The sequence below is a fragment of the Lygodium microphyllum genome, chromosome 7 (assembly GCF_053477565.2).
Source record: "Lygodium microphyllum isolate KBCC chromosome 7, Lygodium_microphyllum_v1.1.10, whole genome shotgun sequence".
NCBI lineage: Eukaryota > Viridiplantae > Streptophyta > Polypodiopsida > Schizaeales > Lygodiaceae > Lygodium > Lygodium microphyllum.
In genome coordinates, this window is record NC_141141.1 from 142,958,640 (window position 1) to 142,970,381 (window position 11,742).

Below are 11,742 nucleotides of genomic sequence, written 5' to 3' on the forward strand. Positions count from 1 at the left end.
GCATATGCCTTACCCTGCTCATGCATGTATGCCTTACCTTGCTTTTACCCTAATGGGATCCCTTTCCACCCTTCCGGTTATGTTCCACCCACCCTTGGGGCTGTTCCCTTGCAGTTTTCCTTCATTCCTTGATTTTGAGGTCCTTCCATGTGAATGCACCCTACGTTCACCAAAGTCCTCATCCAACCTCATAGCCCTGTTCCCCCCATTGAACTGATCAGTTTTCCTTTTTACCTACCCCTGTTCCAGTGCACGGTTTTTGAGTTATTAATTTTTGAAGCATTTTGCGCAATTTAGTTAGTTTTCCATGTGAACGCGCTTTTCTTGCTTCGGAACCATGCTCTGACGTCATAGCCCTGACCACCACTATTCCCCTGCCATTTTTCCTTTTTATTCCGCATCATTTCGATACATGGTTTGTCCGTTATTACTTTTCTGGTTTTTTAAGACTTTTTCGTGTATATTTTTGACATTTTTCCATGTGAACCTGCCCTGTTTGCATCGGAATTCCAATTTGATTTGACAGCCGTGTCCTCTGTGTCTTCCCCTACCTTTTTCCTTTTTCCTCCACCCTTTTTCGACTTCTGGATTTTTACTTATTAAATTTTAAATGAGTTTTCGGGAGTATTTTTGGATTTTTTCACATGTAAACCCCTCCTATTTCCGCCGGAACTGTGTTTTAATGATAACCCTGTGCCACCCCTTCCTGCGGACATTTTTCCTTCTTACTGCATGTCATTCCGGTGAATGGTTTGTCCGATATTAATTTTCGATCCCATTTCAGGGTTGTTTTTTGGGTTTTTCCCATGAGAACGCGTCTTATCTCCATCGGAATTATGTTTTGATGTGATCGGATTGTCGAGCACATCTTTTTGCCCAGTTTTCCTTTTTTCTGTACCTCATTCGGATGCACGGATCTTTCGATATTAATTTTTAAATTGCGTTTTTGGTTCGTTTTTTGTGTTTTTTGCACGTGACCGCCCTTTACCCCTCCCGGAACCCCCGTCCCATATTTTCCTTGTTTTCCCCCTGTCGTCCTGCCCACTTTTTGTTTTTACGCTATTTCGTTTTGACGTCCGGATTGGGAGTTATTAATTTTTCTTTATTTTTACGTGTATTCGCGCGCCCGTTTTGCACATGAACGCGCCCTTTTTCGATTTTACGTGTCTCCACGCGTCCCCATCGTGTCCGCCTAACCCATACCGTCATCCTGGTTCCATTTCAATCCCGTCACGGCAAATTTTTTTAACCCCGCCCCGCGCCCGTGCGCGGGACGGGGATACGCCCCCTCTTGACCCTGCCCATCCTCCCCTTGCCCTTGTCCATGTCCATCCTCCCTTACCCCTGCCCGCCCACCCTGCCCATCCTCCCCTTGCCCATGTCCACCCTCCCCTATCTCCCTCTACCCTCCTTTCTCTCTCCCCGTCCCCCAACCGTCATCCTCTCCCTCTGCGTTCTTTCCCTCCCTCCATCTCTTCTCCTCCTTCTCCTCCATTTCCTTCACCCTCCCCTCCTCCTTCTCTGCTCCTCTCCCTCTCATCTTCCCCTCCTTTCCCCTCCTCCTCCTCTTTCTCCCCTCCTCCCTTGCCTCCTCCTCGCCCTGTCGAGAGCACCTGCGCCGCCGCCCGCACCTCCTGGCCCTGTGGCCCGCCGCCCTGTGGCCTGTGGCCCGCCGCCGTCGCACCTCCCTCGCCTTCGACCACCTGCCCCGCCGCAATCGCAGCGCCGCCCACGCTCCCGTGGCGCCCGCCCACGTCGCCTCTGCCCGCCTCCCCCTCCTCTGCCACCGTCGCCGCCGTGAAGTCGTCCCGGCCGCCCGTAAACGCTTGAAGAGGGTAGCGGATAAAGCCCCTTCTGTACTTTCCTCAGTGTCTATCCCTGCTACTTCTGGCAGTGAACTCCCTGGGTATCTCACTTGCAATAACCTGTTCAGAGCACATCGAGAAGAATCTTTGGAGATCTCAGTTCCCTCCCTGAACAGTCTCGTTTCAGGAGATGCCATTCCTTTCCTCTGCAAGGATATTCAAAGTTCCATTGAGTTGTCAGTGACAGCCTGTGTTCAACAGCTGTACGCATCTTTCTATGAGGAGCTCATGCAGTCCAAAGACCAGTTGCATAAGGCAACATCTGAGTTAGCTTCTGCTAAGGATACCCTAGCAAATGGAACAGCAAACCCAACTGGTTGCCACTCAAAGCGATGAGATTTCTTCATTGAAGACCCAGTTATTCGAGGCTCAGTCACAGGTTACTAGCCTTTCAGCAAAGAAGGAGAGGATGTCCAGCGAAGCGACAGAATTCCAAGTTCTCTTAGATGACAAGCTTTCAGTTTTACAGATGGCTAATGACACAGTGGCCAACCAAGCCTCCCAAATCCAACAGTTGCAAGATCAGCTTGCAAAGTCCCGCTCTGTTCCTCCAAGCCCTCCTGTTCCATTAATTCCTTCTCTTTCACAGCAGGACTTGGCTGCCCTACAGAGACAGGCTACTTTGTGCCCTCTATTCCAAGACAAAGTGGAAAGATTGCAGTCCAGAATGGACTTGTTATGGTCTACCTTTGAGCAGTTTCAGGGATATGTCTTACCAAATCATTCTTTCTTTGTCCACTACCACTTACAGAAGTTGGTCTTCTACATGAAGCTTTCCACGATGGATTTACCTTTTCTAGAGGATGGCTGGAGTGGGGCTTGGTCTGCTGAGTTGTTGACAGAGGTAGTCAGAATGGTCTTTGAAGATTCTGTCACGCCAGACACCATGTTGATATCATACATGTATCTCCGAGGAGATTTGTTAATTCCAGATGAGGTAGATATGGCATGGTATGTGGGGGATGTGGTCTTACAGGTTGTTCTATATGTCAATCATTTGGAGCTGCGCATAGCTGATATGTTTCAAAGTTATTCCTCCAAAGTAGCTGATTGTCAGGATACTTCGTGGCATCCCATGATTGATTCGGTGGTCCTAAATCAAAGACAAAACACTGCTCCTACCTTTACCCAGAGTACTAATCAACTGAGGATGGATCTCTTAACCTATCTTTCCAAACATAATCCATTTGATGCTACCTTCTTTGATGCCTATCATAGACGATCTCTCTTAGGACCTTCTGTTCCTACCCTCCTCTATTACCAACAATTGGCTCACCGCTATGCTATATATTTTTCCCTTTGTCAATCTAATTCCACAGTAATTTTACCACTTCTTTTCCAACCTTCCAATTTCCCTCAAATTCCTATTTTCACTTACTGTTCCTTTATTGAGGATAGGGTATTTTCCCCTTCTCCACCCTGTCCTTCACCCCTCATAAATGTTCCCTCTACATTTCCTATTTATCAATTAACACCTTTCCTTAGTGATTCCTTACAAATTTCTGCCACTCCTTCTTTAACCTTTTCTTCCTTTTATGATTTTTCCTATCCTTCCCTACATCCACTTTCCCTTATTCCACTACCCTCTCCTCACACTTCCATATCTCAACCACCTCAGTTGGTTAGTGACTGTGACGGTTTTGATAATCAGATTTTCAGAAGAAGGGGATGGAGTTTGGATGATTGCCTTACAGGACCGCAGATTAATTGGCCAGTAATTCCAGGAGAATGGACAGCTTCAAGTCAAGCTTATCAAAACTATGTTCATTTTGCCCAACAATATTCACAGTCTGCAGATCCCTCAGTGAGATTAACTGCTCACTTTGCTTGGTACCTGGCGTATATGCATAGGCACTCTCATACTGATTCAAAGCCTATTCCAAAGTTGTGCATGAATGTCAATGTTAGCATTGATTCCCAACAGCTAGAGATACTGTATTTTCATGCCCTCTGTTTACCTAGCAGATACCTGGTCCTGTTGGAAAGGATGTGCTGTCTCCAATTTTTTCAAAATCCTCCTAAAAACTTTGTAGATGAATCCTTATCTATGGATCGATTCCGACAACATCAATCTTTTAAGAGGGATCATCTTCATTGATACCTTTCCAATGTATGGTGAAAGCTTTTAATGAACAACTCTCTTTTTGAAGAAGTCATTCAGATGGTTGTGTTGTGTATTAGTGTTTGTGTTGTGAGTTCATGTATGTCAAACGAACGTGGTGGTTTCCTATTGGATTTCGTGTACGAGCTATGTTTTGGAGATTTGTAGAGATGGGGTCGTGGATGGAGAGTTGAAGCTGATGCAGATGACGAAGAAGCAAACTCTTATATCCTTTACAAATTTGTGATGATTTTTAGTTTGATAAGAGGTGTTAATTTCAAAAGGGTTTTCCTTTCTTTGTATTTTTATATCAGAAACAGGTTATAAGATGGGGTCGTGGTGGATGGATTCTTTTTGAAAAGATATTGAAGATCAAAGTTGAGCTTTTCCCTGAACTTGTATTCCCTTTTTCCTGGGTCGCGAGGACGCTTCCTTATTAAGTGTGGGGATATGTTGAGTGTTGAAATGACTTGTTTTTTGGCTGATTTTTGTTATTTTTGAGAGCTAAATGGTTGATTTTATGGGATGATTGATTGATTTAGAAGTGGTTTGAGAGTGTTTTGGATGATATTGATTGTGTTTTGGAAGTTCATGATGTTTGTTGATGGTTCTGTGATGTTCTGATAGGTTCTGATTGGTTCTGTATACCTTCTGTTTTGTTCTGTTTTGTTCTGATTGTCTTCTGTAAGGAGGGAAGGAGTATTGATTGATGAAGAATGAGATATGGTGAAAGTTTATTGAATGGTTTGTGAGAGTTTGGAATGGTTTGAGAATGAGTCATGTGGTTTTGATAACCTTCTGTAGGTCTTCTGTAGAGCTTCTGCTTCTGTTCTGCTTCTGTTCTGTTTCTGTTCTGTACTGTCTCTGTTCTGGTACTGTTCTGTAGACTGTTCTGTATGCTTCTGTAAGTGTTCTGTGGAGTGTATGTGTGACTTTGGGAAAGATTTCTAGCCTTGGAAAGAGGTGAATACAAGTGCAAAAGAGCTGGAGGAAGTGGAAGAAGTAGCTGCTGAAGACTCAAGAGAGGACTAGAGTGAAGTGATAGTAGTGAGCTGTGAAGAGACACTGTAGTGACTCTGGTGACTCTTCATATCAGACATACCTCTTGGGAGGGGTATCCACGACCTAAGAGTGATTATTGAGAGTGATTTTGAGAGATTGTAGTGAGGATATGATGTATTATTGATAGAGTGAGAGAGAGAGAGTCAGAGATAGCCAATTCTACTCAAATAGAGTGATTGTATATGAGAGATTGAGAGAGAAGACTATGAAGATATTGAAGATGAATACTATGTGATGTTTTTCCATTCAAAGATGGTGTATTCTTTTGCTTTCTTTGTTCTATTGATGGATTTTGTGAAGATGTTGAAGAATATGATTGATTCTATTAAAAACCGTGGGAGATCTACATGATGCTGTATGAAGATTTGTTGTGCCTGGTGTTCTTTTCTTCATTGTGATCATATGAAACATGATAAACAAGCTTGTTGATGTTACAAGATAGATTTTCTTGCAAGAGAATTCCCTTTTCCTTGGTGTTCCTCTCGGGGCTCCAAGGGGAATTCTAATGGTTTATTAGCTTGAGAGAGAGGAGAAGTGAGGCGAAAGGGTTGGGAGTCTAATGAATGATGTTTTATGGAGGTGTTAAGTGTGGGAAATAAAGTGTGGGTGTGTATAAAATTGGGAGGTGGTCTCCACCACAGTTGGAAAAAGTTGGCATCCACCATTTTGGCCATATCTCCTGACTCATAGCTCCAAAAAATTATTAAAAAAATACCATCCAAAACTCCAGCTCACGCGCTGCAACTTTCATGTTGAAAAGTTTTTTTGGATTGGAGTGGAAGTATTTTTTAAAAATCTTATAAAATCATGTGCCTGATTTTTCTTCCACTAATGCTTCCAAGAAGGGTCCCATTTGGTTGAATTATCATAAGGCTCCAAAGTTATGACATTATGAGCCTCACATGCCCTTTGGATGGCTCCAAATCCATTTCATATCTTTTCTTTTCACATTATACATTTTTCCTTCATCTTCCTCCATTGATCTTTACTCTTCACCCCCCCTTGGTAAACCAGTCTATGAAATATTTACATCCAATGATTTCTTAGATTTTCCAAGAGGTTGTTCCCACCCTCTTCTTTATTTCAAAGCTCCAAATGTACAAAAAATCAACAAAGTGTTAGACAAATATTTTTTTGTGATTTTCTCGGATCATATAGCCCCCTCCCAACTTGGCTAGAGGTATTTATGCCTCTAGATACTCTTTGGTATATTGAGCTGACCCCACCCTAATGTGATAGGGTTTTAAGCGCCATCCATTTACCCTAGTCTTGTGCACTTTTCCCTCAATATCTTGAAGTTTGTAGGAGCCATTGTTGAATTTTTTTGTGACCCAAAACGGTCCCTCCCATCGGTAGAGAAACTTGCCATCCTTTCTTTTATCAAAGCAATTGTCATATCGAAGCACTAAAGATCCCTCCTTGATGTTTTTATCTGTTAGCTTCTTGTTGAACTTTTCTCTATGCTTCTCAGCTTCCTGGGAGTAGTGGTTGATGGCTTCTTCACGATCCAATTGTAGCCTCTCTAGGTCCAATAATCTTTGATGTAACTTCTCCTTTTGAGAGCCTATTGTGCCACCTAATACCCAAAGGCTAGCTAATTTCACCTCAATAGGCAAAAGAGCCTCTTGTCCATAAACTAGATGAAAAGGTGTGAATCCTAACATGGTTTTGAAGGAGGTTCTGTAAGCCCATAGAGCTCCACTAAGGTGCTTGTCCCAATCCCGGGGCCTTGAATGTACCTGTTTGCTGATGATTTTACAAATCATTCCATTTACCTTTTCCACCAATCCATTTCATTAAGGGTAGTAAGGGGTAGAGTATCGTCGTTGAATATTTAGCTTTTGCATGAGTTCACCCACCACATTAGCTCTAAACCCTGGTCCTCTATCTGATAGTATTTCAAGAGGGGTACCAAACCTACAACAAATGTGGTCAAAGATGAATTTACTCACTTCCTTAGCAGTGATTCTTCTAGTTGGCATAGCCTCGGCCCATCTAGTTATGTAATCTACCCCCATGATAATATACTCTTTTCCTGATGGAGTGCGTGGTAGAGGCCATATGGCATCAATTCCCCACTTCTCAAAGGGTCCATAGACCTTGATTGGGGTTTGGGGTTCTGTTATGAGCCATCATGGTCCTGATTTCTGACATTCTTCACATGTTTGACACCAATATTTGACATCTCGGGCCAAGTAAAGCCGGCTTGTAGAACATTTCTACTTGTCATGTCGTGTGCAAAGTGGCCTCCACGCACATCATCATGGCAAGATTTTAAGATTTCTTCAATTTCCCATTTTGAAGGCACTTTCCTAAGCACACCATCCTTACCAAGACAATACAAACTATCATTTACCATGCGATATCTTGTAGCCTTCTGAGCTAGCCACTATCTTTCTCCCTTAGTCAAGTGTTTGGGAGCTTCTCCTTACTCTAAGAGATGTAGAATATCTTCTAAGTCTTCCTTTCCTTGTCGAAGTGGGGGTTTGATAGCCACTGCTCCCACCATTGACTCATTCAGCTTTGATGATGCTAGATGGTCGACATCTTTGTTCTGGTCTCTTGGCACATGATGTACTTGTGCCTCGCTAAATCTTCTCATAAGAGATTTTGCCTCTCTCATTTTACTAGAGAGGTTTGTATTTTTGCATGCCCATGTATCTTGCATCTGCCTTACCAATAGCATGGAGTCTCCAAAAGCATTCAACCTCTCGATTGAATTACTAAGACACCAACAAAGACCATGAATTAAAGCTTGATATTCTGCCTCATTGTTAGAGTGGACACCTTCCAAGATGATTCCTTCACCATAGATTTTCTCTCCTAAAGGAGAGAAAACAACGATGCCTGCGGTTGCCTTATTCTTAGTTCTCTTGTATACACCATCAAAGTAGAGGCTATAAGCATCTACAAGAGTTTTGATGGATGGGGGTGGTGGAAGATTCTTTCTTTTCACCATGAGATTTTTCTCATAGTACCTGTTTGTCAAAATATCAACCAAGCATGCCCGAGTTTTTTTCAACCTGCACTGTATAATCAAACTCTTGAAGTCGGACCACCCACTTTTCTATTTTGTCAGAGATTTCCATATGTTGTAGTGCATAGGGAAACATATCCTCCACAGTGATGATCACAAACCTCTTTGGAAGCAAATATGGCCGAAATTTGGTTATTGCAAATATGAGGGCCAACACTAGTTGTTCCATGAAGATGTACGCCTTCTCTGAGGCTTTTATGAGGTAGCTGGCAAAATATACAGGCCTCATGCAGGATGTTTTTGGATCTTTTTGTAGGAGAGCAGTACCAATGGCCTCTTCTCCCACACTAGGGTTTACAAAGAATGTTTCTTCCCAACAAGGCTGGAGGATTATAGGAAGTGACCCCAACATTTTCTTTATCTCCTTAAAATGTCCTTCACTTTGTTCACTCCATACAAGTGTTTCTTGGCATGTCAGTTGTGCTGCAGGGGATATATGGCCTGAGAGAGTAAGTGTATAAATCTACCCAAATATCTTAGCTTTTGTAAGAAGGAGACTAATTGTTTGATGAAGGTTGGGGAAGGTAGAGCTAGCAATGTTTCTACCTTTTTTGGATATACCTCAATTCCTTCAATTGACACTACATGCCCTAGTAGTGTAACCTTGCTTTCCCCAATGTGACATTTATCCTTATTTAGTTGTCCACCCAACCTAGCTAAGCGAGTAAATCCTTCATCAACCTTGCGTAGATGTATGTTCCTTGAGCTGTAAATACAAAAGTCATCTATGAAAACCCTTATGGACTTACCAAAGTAAGGTTGGAATACCATATTCATGAATCGTTGAAAGATTGATGGGGCATTTTGTTGAGATATCGAGCTCCACTCGTGATATGCCAGGGTGACCATTGTGCATTTATGTCACCGACGTGTTATAGATGCGGTTGGTACACCGCCCATGAAAAATAGCTACATGATAGCTATCCTTATCTACTCTAGTTCGTGACTCAATTAGTATGCCACCTTAGTTAGTTGAGTTTGTTTTGAGACCCATATATAGGGTTCTTCTATTTCTTTGTATGAGAGTTCTTTTGGCTTACACAACTAAGAAGAGGAAAACTGTTTTCAGCCTCCACCCTTGTGTGTATTCCCCCATTGTGCAAGCAAGAAAGCTACAAGTGAGACTCCTTCCTTCTCTCCCACAATCTTGACATGGTATCAGAGCCTTGTTCGTGGTAAGGAGCTCAAGAAAGCAAGCCAAGCTCGCGGTGTTCTGGTAAGAGGAGCAATGTTGCTTTCATTTTCTGTTTTGGAAGCAGATCTCTGCAGGCAGCACAGCCGGAAATTGCAAGAGTGCATTGTCTCAGGTTGAGACGCCCTTCGCGGTGAAGCAAGAGGGCAGTATATGCTGTGGGACAGGGCTTTAGTCCTTGGCGACCTGTTTTTTTTATTTGAGGCCATTTCAGGGCCTGTTTTGGAGGCGGAAGTTTTCTGCACGCACTCAAGAAAAGGCCCAGTTTTATGCTGTGCAACCACTGTTCTACAGGTTGGTAAAAAGTTATTGTAGAAATTGCATCGTATGCCTGTGCGCAGAGACATTGGGAGTTACAGAATCATCCTTGTTGCTTGTTGATGCAAAATCGTCACTAGGAAGTGACTGTGTGGTCAAATACCACTTTCGTCAGTTTTGCAAATTTGCCCTTGTGAGGCTGAAGTTGTGTTCTTTGCAGTGACAGAATTTTTTGTAGTGTTTTGTAATGGCGTTTGATTCTCTCTCACAGATTGTCACTGAAAAGCTTGACAAGAACAACTTCCAAGCATGGAAGTTTAGAATGACGAATTTCCTTATGGGAAAAGGATATTGGGAATTTGTTGCAGGAACTGAAGAAGAACCAGTTCTTCCCGATATTCCCAATCAACAGCAAATGCAGGCATTTAAAGCATGGCATGAGAGAGCCAGGAAAGTTATGTACTGGCTATCTATCAGCATTTCAGACTCTATGATTGTGCATATTCAGGATGCAAATACGCCAAAGGAGGCATGGGATACTTTGTCAAAAATATATAGCACAAATACGCAAGCTAGGAAAATGCAGCTCAAGCAAGAGTTGCATAATGTGCGAAGAGAAAATATGAGCATTAATGACTACCACATGAAGGTGAAGAAGATTGCAGATGCACTTGCTTCCATTGGGTCGCCAGTGGAAGATGATGATTTACTTTTTGTGACCTTGAATGGTCTAGGAAAGGATTATGCGCAGTTCCGAACATCCATTTCCGTCCGTGAAAGATATCCTGATTTTGAGGAGTTGATTGCTCTTCTAATTTCTGAGGAGCAAAGAAATGGTGGTGCACCTTCTTCAGGAGGAACTTCAAAAGAAACTGACTTCTACTCAAATGCTGGAAGAGGTAGAGGCAGAGGTAGAGGAGGCTGATTTGGAGGCCGTGGTAGAAATCAGAATATGCAGCAAACTCAAGAAAACCAGTCCTATGGAGGAGAACATGGTAACTCTAGAGGCAGGGGGAGCCAAAGAGGTCGTGGTGGATGGCAAAGAGGCCAAAATGCAAACAGCAATGTTGAATGCTACTACTGTGGTAAAATGGGTCATATGGCTAAAGACTACTATAAAAAGCAGAATGACATCATGAATGAAAAATTGCAACAAGAAAATTATGCATCTTCTAGTAGACAAGGTGATGACAGAAATGAGCATTTGTTTATGGTGTAGCACATGAACAATTCTGTGACAAGTGCAGAAGAAAGCAACGATGTGTGGTATGTTGACTCAAGTGCATCAAACCACATGACAGGTCATGCAGAATGGATGGAGGATGCAAGGAAAATGGAAAAACCAGGATTTGTGGAGATTGGTGATGATACTGCACATCCTATTGTGCAAATTGGAAAAATTCCTTTGTCTATGCAGGATGGGAAAAAGAAATACCTGTCCTATGTATTTCATGTCCCAAATATCACCAAGAAAATGGTTTCTGTTGGTCAAATGGTTGAGCAGGGCTTGCAGGTCAGATTTAATCCTCATGGATGCTTTGTTGAGGATATGAAAAATAAAGCTCGCTTGATAGCAAAAGGAAAGAAGAAGGGTAGAATGTTTACGTTGGATGCTGACATGTCTGAATTGAGTGCAGCAATGTTTGCACATGTGACCGATGTAGCTGCAGATATTGATATCTGGCATAAACGCATTGGTCATGTTAATGTACAGCGACTTAAATCAATACATGCCCAAAATATTGTTGCAGGTTTACCTAAATTCAAGGTTGCAGAAATGCATAAGGTATGTGAAGCCTGTCAGTTTGGAAAACAGGCAAGGAAACCATTTCTTAGACATGTTCAAGAGAGTAAGAAGCCATTGGAATTAATCCACTCTGATGTGTGGACTACTAAAGTTACATCTCTTGGAGGCTGTTACTATTTTGTCACTTTTATTGATGACTATAGCAGAAAAGTTTGGGTGTATTTTATAAAAAAGAAAAGTGAATTTTTTGGGCATTTCGAAACTCTTAAAGCTATGGTTGAAAAAGAAATAGGCCTGCAAATAAAATACCTAAGGTTAGATGGAGGGGGAGAGTACCTCTCAAATGAGTTTGCAAGGTTCCTACAAGAGCATGGCATAAAGCAGCAATATTCATGCAGTCATACCCCACAACAAAATGGAATTGCAGAAAGGAAAAACAGGCATATTGGAGAGGTATCTCGTGCCATGCGCAACGAAAAA

General features: G+C 42.4%; 1 non-coding gene across 1 annotated transcript; it reads left to right on the forward strand.

Annotated features, from left to right (window-relative positions):
- The first annotated feature begins 4,297 nt into the window (after positions 1–4,297).
- On the forward strand, positions 4,298–4,365 carry LOC148034039 (small nucleolar RNA SNORD36). The gene has a single exon (XR_015691498.1). It is a non-coding gene; the product is annotated as a small nucleolar RNA SNORD36 (small nucleolar RNA).
- Positions 4,366–11,742: the final 7,377 nt, after the last annotated feature.